The following is a 14478-nucleotide window of genomic DNA, read 5'->3' as shown; positions in this document are numbered from 1 at the left end:
AGAAATAATTTAGTATATTGAAGCGCTGTTTTATGCCTAACGGTCACGGAGAAAATTAAAAAAAAGGGTAATTTAAAATTCCCATGTTATTCTTATGGAGAAAATGAAAACTGTTGTAGTTTACTTGTTTATGGATGTATGTTGATAAAATTTGGCAAATTTATTTATTTCATTCTATAGTATTGACATATGGTCAAAAAACACTTTTTACCTTCCCCGTAGCAGCAAACCTAAGCACTGGTAAAATCTAATGTTATTTAAATTGAGAATAAATATGTCTTATTTATGGAAATATTTTAGTAAAAATGAAATCAGACAAGTTGAAATTCGCTTAGTCTGCAGGTTTGCTGCGGCGGGGGTATTTAAATAATGTAAAATTCAATACATACTGCATTTCTTATGTTAAGTACAGTAGTTTGATAACGTGTCCTTACCTTTTGTGATTGAATGACCATGGCCATTGTTTGCTGTGAACACAATAGATGAAAAGGTTAGATTTTATTAATTCAAAACCAGCTTAACTAAATTTTTATAGATGAAATATATAGTTTTTGTTATGATTTTTATCTTGTCCAAAATCGTTTGGTAATTGGCTGAGTACTCAGGTTTGCAATAATGCACAACTGTAACTTTTCACACAAACTATCTATTTTACAACAGTTAGGCTAATTGTAACAGCTAATATTAAAATAAAGAATTCGAATAGACAATTTTGAGTTTTTTTCCGTATTACTGGTTTTATTAAGGTACATATTTCGAAAGTAATATAGCATGAGCAACAAGTTCTAAAGTGTCACCAAGTGTGTACTTTAATCATTTGTATAATAGGTTTTTAAGGAGATCCCATCATATTTTAGATCCAAGAAATGGATAACCTTGAGCACAGGAGAAAAAATAATATTTTAAGTCTAGTTTCACTGAAAATAGATTCCTTAAAAAAATATTTCAAAAAACTAATCACTAGCATAAACCTAATTTTGGTCTGAATATACTTACTGATTACTGAATCTTAAAACATTACGACGGTTAGAAGATTTTATGGATTTTGATTTTAAGTATTACTATTTTGAGATGCTAGGGGACTACTATGTGACTCGGTAAATAAAATAAAAAAGAGGATGATTTGAAATTGAACATAGTGAAGAGTCCACTTACTTTGGCAACGTTTGAAGTGTCCTCTACTGGAGTTACCCACTCGCTAGATCTGTCCTGCTACAATTCAGTATTAATCATACTAAAACAGGTGTTTTACACAAAATATGGAATACACATGGAATACAATATTAGGCTATACACTATATTACAGAGAGAATTTCAATCGGAAAACACAAAGTTAAAAAGCTAACTTTCTCTTTAAGAACTCGTTTGACGGCAATTCTCTTATTTCAGCCAAAGCTTTATAGTGGCCTTCCCCAAAATGTAGCCCTTTCAAAATGTCCCGGGCCTTATGAGGAATGGCATTTTTTTCATTAATGTCTTCAATCAATTTGTAACATAATTAAAATGTTATCTTTTTTATAACTAGATACTATATTATTTAGGGATGATTTTTTCAAACGGACCCCTATTTAGAAGCAGTGTGAGGCCCTGCTTCATGACAAGACAAGCTTATTTAATGTTGGCATCCCTGGTTGCCTTTTCAAAAGCTCAAAATTAGAGTTTGGTACGTGTTTCAGGTGAACGTTTTATTTTTATTATTTTGTTTTTCTAGATACAGTTTTCGTAACTATTTTACAAGCCAATAAAGAGTTGGTTAATTGACTTAATAATAGTTGAACAAGGAGCACAACTGGAAACTTAATTTCAAACCTTTCTTGACACTAAATCAATCTTTTTCGCTGTTAAGGAATTCACAATACCTACTCTTCCGGCCTTGCGAAAACACCATATTGGGGTTTATTCCCAATAATTCCTAAAATCACCAAACCTCATAGATAACTAACTATACCACAATGCATACTAGCTGATCGGCAATGAAATAAGAAAACCAGGGATACCATTATAATACATTGGTATATTACATAATAATATTGGTATGGTATATTATAGACTATAAATATATTTCAAGCACTTTTTATTATGTACTTGTCTTGTCGTTAAAAGTGTCTTGTAGTAATCTTGTGATTTGGGTTGGGTTAAAAGAAACACTCCGTATTATTCATCTACATGTAAGTATTTTGATACTTAAGTTAACTTACCATTTTGTCAAGTGAATATTATCTGAATTTTGAATCACACTGCAAAAAAAAATCAAATAGGCCTATTTAAGTTTTGATACGAACAAAACTATTACAAAATTGAGTTTCTTTCACATAAACATGTTAATTTTTTCAACCAACCTTTATGAATTATTTTTTTCAAATTAGTATTAATTCCAATATAAACAGTTCTTCTTGAAGAACCTTTATGAAGTTTAATATTTACTTTGTGGCTACGTATACATCTAACGGCTACCCATTGGTTACACATCAGTATTCAATGCATTTCACCAAATTATTTCAACTTATTGATTTTGTTGTAGGTACAGTATAACCATGACTCTACACTTTTGTCCTCTTTCATCTCGGGGAAAATTGATAAAAATACTTATTTTCTTGTTATAAAGAGGCTATGCCATTTTTAATAAAAGAATAGGAGTTGTTTTGGAGGATTATCATTTGTGGCACGCGGATGGTTGCAAGCCTTTAGTGCCTGTCTTATTCTGATTGCATCCTAGTTTTCAGCAAATTTCCTTATACGGAAGTATCTATTGAACAAGCAAACAGTAGTCACGAACTCTTGAAATCCCAATTCAGAACACATTTAATTCTCTTCATCCTGACATTTTCCTCTTTTTGAAAAACTGGGCCAGTTTTACCACTAGCCTACTGTTAGTTATAATCAATATTTAAAAGACAGAATGACCTTTAAACACAGCCTACTTAAACAGTTTAAGAACTGAGCTTACAAAGATGCAGATGCATTAGGCTTACGAGGCACCCTGTGTAATCATAACGCGGGCTTGACATTTCTAGACCATTCACTGCTATGATAACTATAACACAGTTGAGTATGTAACTTTGATAGTTGTTATTTTGATTAGGGTTAAATGGATTAGCTTGCATTTGAATAGTTTTTTTTTATGTTGGAAGACTACTGTCATCATAGCAACATACTATCGTTCAACTACTATTGTATTGAGTAAAAAAGTATATATGCATGGATAGGGTCAACTTAAAAAAATACGTACCTATCAGTTGAAGATAAAACTCCAAGATGGCTATAATAACTTAAATTTTGAACTCTTTCTTGATAATTTAAGATCTTGTGGAACAATTATACTTCGAATTTGTACCTTGACTGTTATTTGTGTTTTGATGTTATTGAAATGTTGTGTTTTTATATTTATTTATTGAGAAATCATATGGTAGGCCTAATGAGACAAATTACAAAACAATTGAAAAGGGGGAAACCATGGATCATAACAACTTAGTTTAAGTATTGACTTTAGATTCCGTACTACCAATAGGTAGATACTATCCTAATGCATGGTGGAAGGAAAAAACATAGGTGTGCTATTCCCACATATTCTGACGTCACTCGGATTGCAAACAAAAGATCATCTGATTGTAACTGTCAAATTAGTATGTATTTGTTTTTATTTGGTTGTTATTGTTTTTATAATAATAAAAACAATAACAACCAAATCAAAACAAATACATAATATACTAATTTGACAGTTACAATCAGGTGATCTTTTGTTTGCAATCCGAGTGACGTCAGAATATGTGGGAATAGCACACCTATGTTTTTTCCTTCCACCATGATCCTAATGTAAAACATGATAGTTTAAAAAGTAAAAAAGTTTGCAAAGTATTTTCTTTCTCAAAAAAATAAAGTTGACTAAAGATTAGGATGAAATTCAAATGAAGATATCGAAATGAACATTTAAAATTGTTGCCCAGCATCTGACTGCAAATAATAAAACAATACCTACGAAGTAGTATTTTTTTCTTATCAATAAACATTTGCCGGAGTCAAACCTGTTTTTAAGAATATGGTTGCAAAAGAATCTTGAGAATTACCGCCTAATCTTTATATCTTACCCGCATTTGCAAAAGTATTTGAAAAATTATCGAGGGTGCAAATTAATTTTTTTTTTCATGAGGTAATATTTTTACCAGGTTCTGTCTAGCTTCCTGTGGGGATTTGGCACTTGCTTGGCCACATCAAAGAATGTTGCGGTAATAGCTTATCCCTTGAATAGGAAATTCGCTAACAAATTGGTCTAATTATCAATTTATACGAAACAATAGAAACTAATTTAGCTAATAGCTAATTTAGAAACTGCATTTAGCTTGCTATGGGAACAACTATAGCTTCATATGTCCATAACATTCTCCCCCACTTAATCGGTGGAGAGCAAAGTCCTGAAGATAGGACGGAACTTTGCGTTGTCTGGAAGGACGAGTTAATTTATTTTCTTTTTGTTCTGTGACTTGAAGTCTGTCTAGATTTTCTTCCCTTAGAGTACCGTCTAGTTCTGTTGGATTATTTGTATCTGATTCAGACTCTGGGTGGATCTCTTGTGGTGGTGGTTGGAACAACAGAACTATTTTGTTTGTTGTGTGTTATAAAGGTAACTTTCTTCTTAGATACAAAAGTCGATATCAATTGATTTATGTGTCTTTTTAAACTTTGTCCAGAATCCAATTCAACAATGTAATGGTATTGACCTAATTTTCTCTTGACTGTACCAAATTGCCATATGTCTTTATTTCCCAGGTGAACTCTTGCCTGAACCCTCTCCCCCACTTTAAGAGAGCGGACGCGAAGAGGAGCAATTGATTTTGATGGAAGTTTTGCCTTTGGGTTAGGGAGAAGTGTGTTAAGTCTAATCTGAATCTTCCTGTTCAAATACAACACTGCTGGAGTCGTGCCTGATACCAAATGTGTTGCTCGATATTTGAACTTAATGTTTTGTAACTTTGAAGTAATTGGGGTTGGATCATCGGCAGCAGCAATAAGTCTTCTCTTTAAAGTTTGTATGTTTCGTTCCGCCAGGCCATTTGTTGCAGGATGGTTAGGGGCAGTACATTTTTGGAAAATCCCACCCTCTACAGTAGTTGATAAATTCCTCACTTTTGAATGTAGTGGCATTGTCCGAGACCAAGAACGAGGGGTACCCATGGATCGAGAAAATGTCTTCAAGTAGTGCTATCGTCGTTGCTGAGGAAGGAGCATTTCGAAGAATGCGAACTTCTGTCCACTTTGATTTAGCATCTACACACATGAGGAAATAATTTCCATCCAATCGACCAGCATAATCAATATACACTCTTTCCCAGTTATCATCGGGCTGATCCCACGGATGTACCGCGGTTTTGGTGGATTGTGACGAACTTTAGCACAAGCTTCACAGCTTTTCACTAGTCTTTCTATGTCTTTGTCCATACATTCCCAATGTACACATTTTCTAGCAAGCTGTTTCATTTGAGTAATTCCGAGGTGTGATTCATGGACCTCATTTAGAATTCGATGTTGAAGACATTTGGAAATTACGACTCGATCTGATCGGAATAGTATGTTGTCTGAGATCATATAAGGGCTATCTTTGCAACTATTTTTCAGTTCATACAAAAGAACTTGTAGCTCAGGGTCTTTTGCTGTTTCTTCTTTTATCGTTTCTGCCGTTATCACTGTGCTGGAGATTTGAAGTAAGGTTTATTCTGCATTGATTGTGTTTATTTCTTTGTCGAATGTTAGTTCAGATAAAATTGATGATTGAACTGGGCTTCGAGACAAACAATCCACGTTTTCATTGTCTTTCCCTTTCTTGCATCGAACTGCATAAGACCACTGAGGAATGAAGAATAACGCAATAAGCGAGATGATGTCATTCGTGGCAGGGCACGTCCTGGATGAAAAATATGTGACAATGGTTCATTATCGGTGAAGAGAGTGAATCTGTTACCAACAACGTAATTATAAAAATGGGTGACTGCGTAGATGATTGCTAGAGCTTCTCTATCAAGTTGGCTGTAATTGATTTCAGCCTGAGTCAATGCTCTGGATGAATATGCAATTGGTCTTTCTTGACCATCGATATCATGACTGAGCATTGCAGCAATTCCAGCTGGGCTAGCATCTGTTGTGAGAATAACTGGTTTTGATGGGTCGAAAGCAGCGAGCACATAATAATAATAATAATAATAATAGTAGAGATGACACGGCGTTTAACCAAATGCACTGAAGTGTGGCCAAATCCGCCATCTTGGTCCGTCATACAGCCTGAATCCAAACCCGCGAGCTCAGTTCGCATTAAAAACCCCGCGACAAATACACGATCATAAACAACATTAATAGTTGACAAACAATTCCGAAATTTTGCACTCTTGTAGATATGATACTGAGGAAAACGATGGTGTTAATATAAAATTATTAGTTATGATAGTAATTGAGTTATAAATATTTTTAACACTTATGTAGCTTAATTTTTCAGATTCAGACATGAAAAAGTTGTATTGCGAGGAATTTTTTTTATTTTTTGGTCAGAGAAATTTCGTTAGCGGGAAAGTTGTGGATAAATAACCAAATTTAACTATCCGATTCACCAAAAATTGTTATCATGTTCGGTTTTTTACAAGAAATATTTGCCGAATTGTACCTGATACAATATTATTTATGGTAAGAATGCTGCTAGCAATGTAATATTTAACGAAGTTTAACAAACACGTAATTACAGGAAATCAGCTGATTATACAACAAGTCGTTGCATCACTTTCAGTAGTGATTGTTAGTAATTAAATCCAGATTGATAGTTATTAAAAAAACGGTCGTAGGTAAAGTAGTGTACGCAACTCACGTTAATAGTCTTTACGACACTCGTAGAAGTTTTTAAGGCACGAGCCTTGGCGAGACTCACTTAACGCAATCGTTGCGTAAACTACTATTACAACACTAAATAAATAAATATATCTGATAGCCGGTACTGCAATATCCAAGCTATCATTGGATCAACAAACAAGCTGTTAAGGTCAAATTAAAATCATAAAATGATTTACCGGTAAAAACCCTACTACTACTACTGCTGCTGCTACTATCAACGTTATATTAGTTAGCTGGGCTTCTGTTAATAAGCTAATAAAATTAGCAACTAGCCTACTGGCCGCGTACTTCCAACTAAGCTCGCCAAATCGTGCAGCCTAGGTTTGTCGGGCCACAGCGTTACAGGTAATATAATTAGCTCTTGGCACAAATCAAAATAATATCTACTATAGTCGATAAAATATATTATTTGCGCTTTAGAGCTTGTCCAGAACCGTCAGGAATATAAGCATAGTACTGTATTATTCCTGACACCTGTAAATCCTAGCTACTGTATCAGGATTATACCAGCACGGTTACAACTCGACCAATAAAATGTAAGATGAATATTATCAAAATATTAAATATCAACTCTTAAACCAAAATGTAAGAAACGTCGTGTACTCACCGCTAGCGGGTCTACCAGGCTCTACCCAGTTCAAACTGCACTGTTCACAAGTATCACCACACTGTATGGTTACCACCACACACTAATGTCCACTCTCCACCAGACACAAGCTTACTGCCCCAAATCCACGACTCGAATGTCTTCCTAGGCTATCCTGTAGTTCCATGATACCCAGGCTTATCCGAACTGATAGCCGGAAAGAACGCTAGCTAGCTTCGCCGCCGCCGCTTGCTTACCTCAACAACCGCGCGGCAACGAAACACTACTCCTTCGTTAATAATGGACGGATTTTGACTAACGATGTGTCAAAATTAAGTATTTTTGTGTAGACGCCCCCTTTCACCAATTCCTGTAAAAAAAAAAACCAAATCCAAACAAATCCAATACCCAATCCAAATCCTGTCCAATTCCTGTGTGTCCATTTCCTGTTGTGTGGTCCTAGGGCTTTGCCCCACAGGGCATCAAAATACCAATGTATTTCTTATGAAGAAAAGATTTTGTTTACTTAAACAGACGAATTATTTGTGTTAATTACAGCTGTTTATAACACATGATACACACAAGAGCTTTCGTATTCAGAGTGAGTTCGTTTCCAATTTCGATAACTGGAGTGGAGTGAGTGATTACATAACCTTGAGTTGACTCTTTTGAGTAATCGGAAATATCGAATTAATATATGTTATTGGTTTTGAACTCCTGTAATACTTTGCAATTGCTTGAATTCGAACAACAGGTGCACTAGTTTTTATAATTAGGTACCGGTATATGGAAAGTTCCCTTTAGAATGGAATTACGACCTTAAAAGGCAATTTATGAAATAAATTGGATAATTTTGTGCAAAGTTTCTCGTAATGACAAAAATTTTAAGTGTATGGTTTATGGGGCTGTGACTTTTAGTTTTCTCAAAAGTTCATGGGTACTTTGGGATTTATTAGGCCTATGGATAGATGGTTTCTAGAATTATATTCACGCAATTAATGTAAAAATAATTGTCTAAAGTGTTTTCTATATCTTCTTGTTCTATATATAAAAGAGGATGTTGGTTTGTTTGTATATATTTGGCAGTGATAATCTCGGACACCACTGGACCGATGGCCACTGTACTTGGTTCATACGTGTAGAATTTCATTGAATAGATTATTTATACACCATCAATTTAGAGACCCGTCCAAACGGTTCCGCCCCAGTGGCTCTGGAGTTTCCTCATTTTAACCAAGAGTACTTATATTTTATTGAAATTAAAGAATCTTTACAACTGTTTCAACTAAACAATTTGATTTTGTGATATTCAATAGATTCACAAAGTTAATAAATTTACTAGTAGGGTGCAGCACTATTAATCGTTTTAATTCATGACAATAGCATATTTGTACGAAGCATAAAAAAAGCTCTAATACATGGAATGGATGGATTTTGTGATGGTTATTATGTTTATGTAGCCAGTTAACACTAACATTAAATTAATAAAAGTCTATCTACATACAGCAGATCTAGTGAACATAATAATTGTTCTCTTTAGTGTTCTCGAGCCTCTTGCTATTATTTTCAAGGAACCGAAATTGTCTCTTCTGCATCGACCCCGTTGCAAGGCACGGGTATAGCGGCTAATAAAAATATAAAACTCGTAAAACATTTTCCTGTACACCAGCCCTTACGAATATCTGTCAATTGCTGCATTAACACAAAGCTATAGTTTTTGCAAATTGATCGTTACGATTATTGTTTCATAAATTAGTTGCAAATAGATCGCATGAGTAGAGAACTATATACGTTAAAACTAACTTAACTGCAAACTCGATATCTTGACAATGTCGAAAAGGTTTCTCAGATAGAGGAAAGGTCAACTTGTTACAAAATATTTCTCACACCAGAGAGACATTTTCTAGTGTGAAGAGGAGATCGCTTCTATTCTGCTTGGAAAAGTGTACTTTTGTTGAAGCTCTTAGTATCTCGACTTCAATTTTTGATCTTGATAAAGTGTCAGAAAACCTCGACTTATTTTTGAAATCTTGATACTTTTAGATTTTGTTATTATCTTCATATTAGTAGGCTAAGTGCAATATGTCTTTTAGTAGGGTTTTTACCGGTAAATCATTTTATGATTTTAATTTAACCTTAACAGCTTGTTTGTTGATCCAATACAGTGTATTGGTAGCTTGGATATTGCAGTACCGGCTATCAGATATATTTATTTATTTAGTGTTGTAATAGTAGTTTACGCAACGATTGCGTTAAGTGAGTCTTTACGACACGAGTAGAAAATTTCGCCAAGGCTCGTGCCTTAAAAACTTCTGCGAGTGTCGTAAAGACTATTAACGTGAGTTGCGTACACTACTTTACCTACGACCGTTTTTTTAATAACTATCAATCTGGATTTAATTACTAACAATCACTACTGAAAGTGATGCAACGACTTGTTGTATAATCAGCTGATTTCCTGTAATTACGTGTTTGTTAAACTTCGTTAAATATTACATTGCTAGCAGCATTCTTACCACAAATAATATTGTATCAGGTACAATTCGGCAAATATTTCGTGTAAAAAACAGAACATGATAACAATTTTTGGTGAATCGGATAGTTAAATTTGGTTATTTATCCACAACTTTCCCGCTAACGAAATTTCTCTGACCAAAAAATAAAAAAATTCCTCGCAATACAACTTTTTCATGTCTGAATCTGAAAAATTAAGCTACATAAGTGTTAAACATATTTATAACTCAATTACTATCATAACTAATAATTTTATATTAACACCATCATTTTCCTCAGTATCATATCTACAAGAGTGCAAAATTTCGGAATTGTTTGTCAACTATTAATGTTGTTTATGATCGTGTATTTGTCGCGGGGTTTTTAATGCGAACTGAGCTCGCGGGTCTTGGATTCAGGCTGTATGACGGACCAAGATGGCGGATTTGGCCACACTTCAGTGCATTTGTTTAAACGCCGTGTCATCTCTACTATTATTATTATTATTATTATGTGCTCGCTGCTTTCGACCCATCAAAACCAGTTATTCTCACAACAGATGCTAGCCCAGCTGGAATTGCTGCAATGCTCAGTCATGATATCGATGGTCAAGAAAGTTAAAAAACTTCTACGAGTGTCGTAAAGACTATTAACGCGAGTTGCGTACACTACTTTACCTATGACCGTTTTTTTAATTACTATCAATCTGGATTTAATTACTAACAATCACTACTGAAAGTGATGCAACGACTTGTTGTATAATCAGCTGATTTCCTGTAATTACGTGTTTGTTAAACTTCGTTAAATATTACATTGCTAGCAGCATTCTTACCATAAATAATATTGTATCAGGTACAATTCGGCAAATATTTCATTTACTTTTGGACTTCCACCAACTTAATTAAGAATACGCGAGTATCAACATGAACAAGTCGGATCAACAATTAAATTGGTCAACTAATCAGCTGATCAGCTGATTAGTTGACGTTCGAAGCATTACAATTTTAATTCTTTTCTCTTAATACTTGAACCTCATTGGTCCGTTACCTGTGTGGATATGAGAAAAACTATGGTGATATGAAATGAAACTATGCTGATATGAAAGTAAACAGCTGTAAAGTGAAACTTTTCAATTTTAAGAACTGGACTGAAATGGCTACTTTAAAAAACGGTCGTAGGTAAAGTATGTTATAATTATTACACTGCTTCTAAGTAGTTCAAAACTTTGATAATACTGCAACTGGTATTTACTGTAGACCTTTTGGTTCGGTATTTATTGAGACCAACTACTAGGTGTTTAGTCACTCTGCCAATGGTATACTCGTATTATTATATTATATGGTATTATTCTTGAGTGAACTGTTTGATTGTTAGCTTGGGCATTATAGTTGTGTATTGGATTATAGTGGCCGAGTGGACCCCGCCTGGTGATAACTCGCGTTGTGGTTTTTATTGGCAAGTCGTCGTGTAACTCACCGTGTTTTAGGCACTCTGGGCTTAACTATTGGATAGTTAGGACGAAGCCCGAGTGGCGTAGTCAGCAACGACCCCCTAGGAGTGTGGAGAATCGGCGTAGGTCTGGTGGTGATTATTGCACGTTTGTTTTAGTGACTTGTTTTCGACTTGTCCACAGTGCCCGTGTGTGAGCCAGTCCTATACTGGTTAGTGGTTAGACCCGGTTTTTGGACAAGTGGTTTCCTTCATCGCAGACCCTGGCTTTACCCAGCCATTGTGTTAGCTATCCCCGGCAAACCTGTGTGACTGCCCTTTTAGTACTTTTTCCAGTGCAAGAAAAGTGTGTCGCATATTAATACTTACGAGAGGTCGTCCAGTGGTCGAAACTCGACCAAAAATGTCCAATGTACTGTACTCACTTATCTATTTTTACCCCACACTGTAAATAAAACATGTGATTGGAGTTTCTTCCATTTGTTTTGATTTTCTGTTTATATTTCGTTGTTATTTCGTCACCATGGCAACGCATAAGATCCATGTTAATTTTTTTCAAATTTTTAAACTCATTTTTCGTGCTTATCTTTGAGCCTATTTAAATTTATAAAGGGATTCTGCACACCTAGAGGAAAATAGCTTTCTAACGGTATGCGTAGATTTTACGTACGATGCACACGAGCTGAGAAAAAAGGTTTTAAAGAAACATGCTTGCCTATTAATATATAGATAGATGAAGTCAAACGGGGTGAATCCCGTGGGTAACAGCTTGTTTAACTTAAAATATGAATAAATTTAGAGTGATTGTTAACTTAATTAAAACGGATTGTAAAGTATCGTAATGTACTTTTACCGTGCACTTTACAGTAAAAGCTTTTTACCGTACACTTAGCTGATGAAAGTTTTTTTGCGTAGTATGATTTAAAGTATCGTACGTTACTTGCCTGGTAAGCTTTAACGGACTAGTGACGTAATATACTATTAAATACTCAAGTTGCTTTGAGAAAAAGTAATGCCACAATATTGGGTAAATATTTGTGTGATTGAATTTTCCAGCTTTTACCCATGATTTTCTGTATTTTTAAGTTTATTTATATTTTTTAATTTTTATATTTCATGTCAAAGGTGTCGGGCTAGAAATAATATACCTACGTAAAACAAAATACAGTTCTTTGAAGCCAACTGTTGTTAATATGATCAATATAAAACAGCGAATTCTGTTTACTTAGGTGACATTACAAAATAAATAAATAAAGATAGGCTACTAAATAATGAAATGTTAATTAAAAACAGAAATAAGAAAATCAATCGTTCAATTTCTAAAATCGGCCAGGGGGTAAAATTCCGGGGGTAAAATTCCAGGGGGTAAAAATCCGGGGGTAAAAATCCGGCCCGTACATCTTCAGTTGTCTAAACGCTAGTTATATGGACAGGGGGTAAAATTCCGGTTTTCATCGCTAATCTAATTAATTATGCTCTGACTATTTTTATTAGACTTCCAAATCCGCGGGGGTAATATTCCGGCCGCGAACAAACTTTTGGCCACTCAGGTTACTACGTCATAGTGACGTCAGCTTTGCCCAGGGGGTAAAATTCCAGGGGGATAAAATTCCGGCGACCCAAGAATATGCTTTATTTTGGACGGGTTGAAATTCGCCCAAAGAAACTGATCCGTACTTTCCTGAAATGTGCAGGAAAAATTATTAACTTACCTTAGCAATTTTTTTATTTGTTGATATGTGAGTATTAGTTGTATATAAAATTAAAAAAACACTAAGGTGAAGAAAGTCCAATAAAACATATCTTACAAATGATGCAAGAGTTTAATTATTTTATTTATTTTTTTTTCAAACAAAAAATTAAATATATCAAATAAAACGCCCTAAAGTGCTATGAATTATTGTTGCGATGATTATTTAGCATGACTACTTTCATTCTGAATTATTTAAGACTAAAACCACAAAAATCGGTGACACTCAATAAAGATTTTTGTATTTTTACGTCACTTAGACCCTTTCTAGCCCTTTACTGGGTGAAGCAAGCGGAGGAAGTGAGGGGAATTTTTAGAAAATACTTACCTAATGACATAGTAACACCACACCAAAAATCGGCTAGTTATTAATTTGTTCTATTCTTTTACCTAAAGTGCCTGGGCTATTAATTAAGGGAACAGCTGGTTATATTTTATTAAGTAAAATAAAAATATTTACATTGTGTTTGTGGTTTGAAAGTGTTTTACTTCTTAACAGATTTATGATACAAATGAATTAAAAAATCAAGAAGTGTAGGCCCTTCTCAGGTTGAACCACGACGGGTTTGCTAGTATATTTACTTTATAGTTTAGCCAGGTTTATAGTCATCACCAAAATTATAAAAAGGTGCGAGTACATAAAGGTTCTTTAGAAACCCATATTTTAGGCACGTCCTACCAATGACGCTACCAATGAAGGGTACATTACGAGGCTACCAATAAAAGCCTACAATTCGAACATTTAACTAAAGATTGCCCTGTCAGGTCTGGTGCTCATGAGGTACTGTACCCGTAGTGGTGAAGTTCTCTCAGGAAGATGCGCCCTTATCCAGTTGCCCATTTATGGGATCGGAAGATTCTTAGCGTTTTTGCACTTCCGTCATTCCGCTAACATTTTCTCATTCTTGTTAGTGTGTTAACTGTATATCCGTTAATGTGAACTTTCATTTTTGGTAACAAGAAAGGAAAGATTTATAACATGTAGCCTACAAAGAAATTATTGAATTTATTGTATTATTAAAAATATTGAAATGAAAGCCATGGTAACTTGTTCATACCAAAAGAATTTTAGTAGGGATTGCCTTTAGCAGTACCTACAACTTGAAAGTAGCGTTGAGAAATTTTGCATATTTTCGTGATGAATGGAAAAGTTTTATTTGATTGCTATTATTATTCAGCCAATATATCTGAATAGAGTTGGGGTTTATTAAATTACTTATTTTACTTGGCCTAACATACAGTCAGTACTAAGGGAGGACCTTGTCATAAATAGATTCGGGAATGATCAGTAGTTGAAGTCCTCATGTTTCTCCCTGATTATTGATATACAGTT

General features: G+C 34.5%; 1 long non-coding RNA gene across 1 annotated transcript; it reads right to left on the bottom strand.

Annotated features, from left to right (window-relative positions):
* Positions 1 to 411: 411 nt before the first annotated feature.
* On the bottom strand, positions 412 to 3358 carry LOC129005736 (uncharacterized). Its single transcript, XR_008491862.1, has 4 exons — positions 3230 to 3358; positions 2199 to 2237; positions 1156 to 1212; positions 412 to 467 (listed from the first exon to the last, which is right to left on the bottom strand). It is a non-coding gene; the product is annotated as an uncharacterized LOC129005736 (long non-coding RNA).
* Between the last annotated feature and the right edge of the window lie 11120 nt (positions 3359 to 14478).

The sequence above is a fragment of the Macrosteles quadrilineatus genome, unplaced genomic scaffold (genome assembly GCF_028750875.1).
Source record: "Macrosteles quadrilineatus isolate MER2022 unplaced genomic scaffold, UCM_ALF_1.0 Scaffold_32__1_contigs__length_1466915, whole genome shotgun sequence".
NCBI classification, from domain to species: Eukaryota; Metazoa; Arthropoda; class Insecta; order Hemiptera; family Cicadellidae; genus Macrosteles; species Macrosteles quadrilineatus.
The sequence above is the reverse complement of the archived record's forward strand: the minus strand, read 5'-3'. Positions and strand labels throughout refer to the sequence as shown.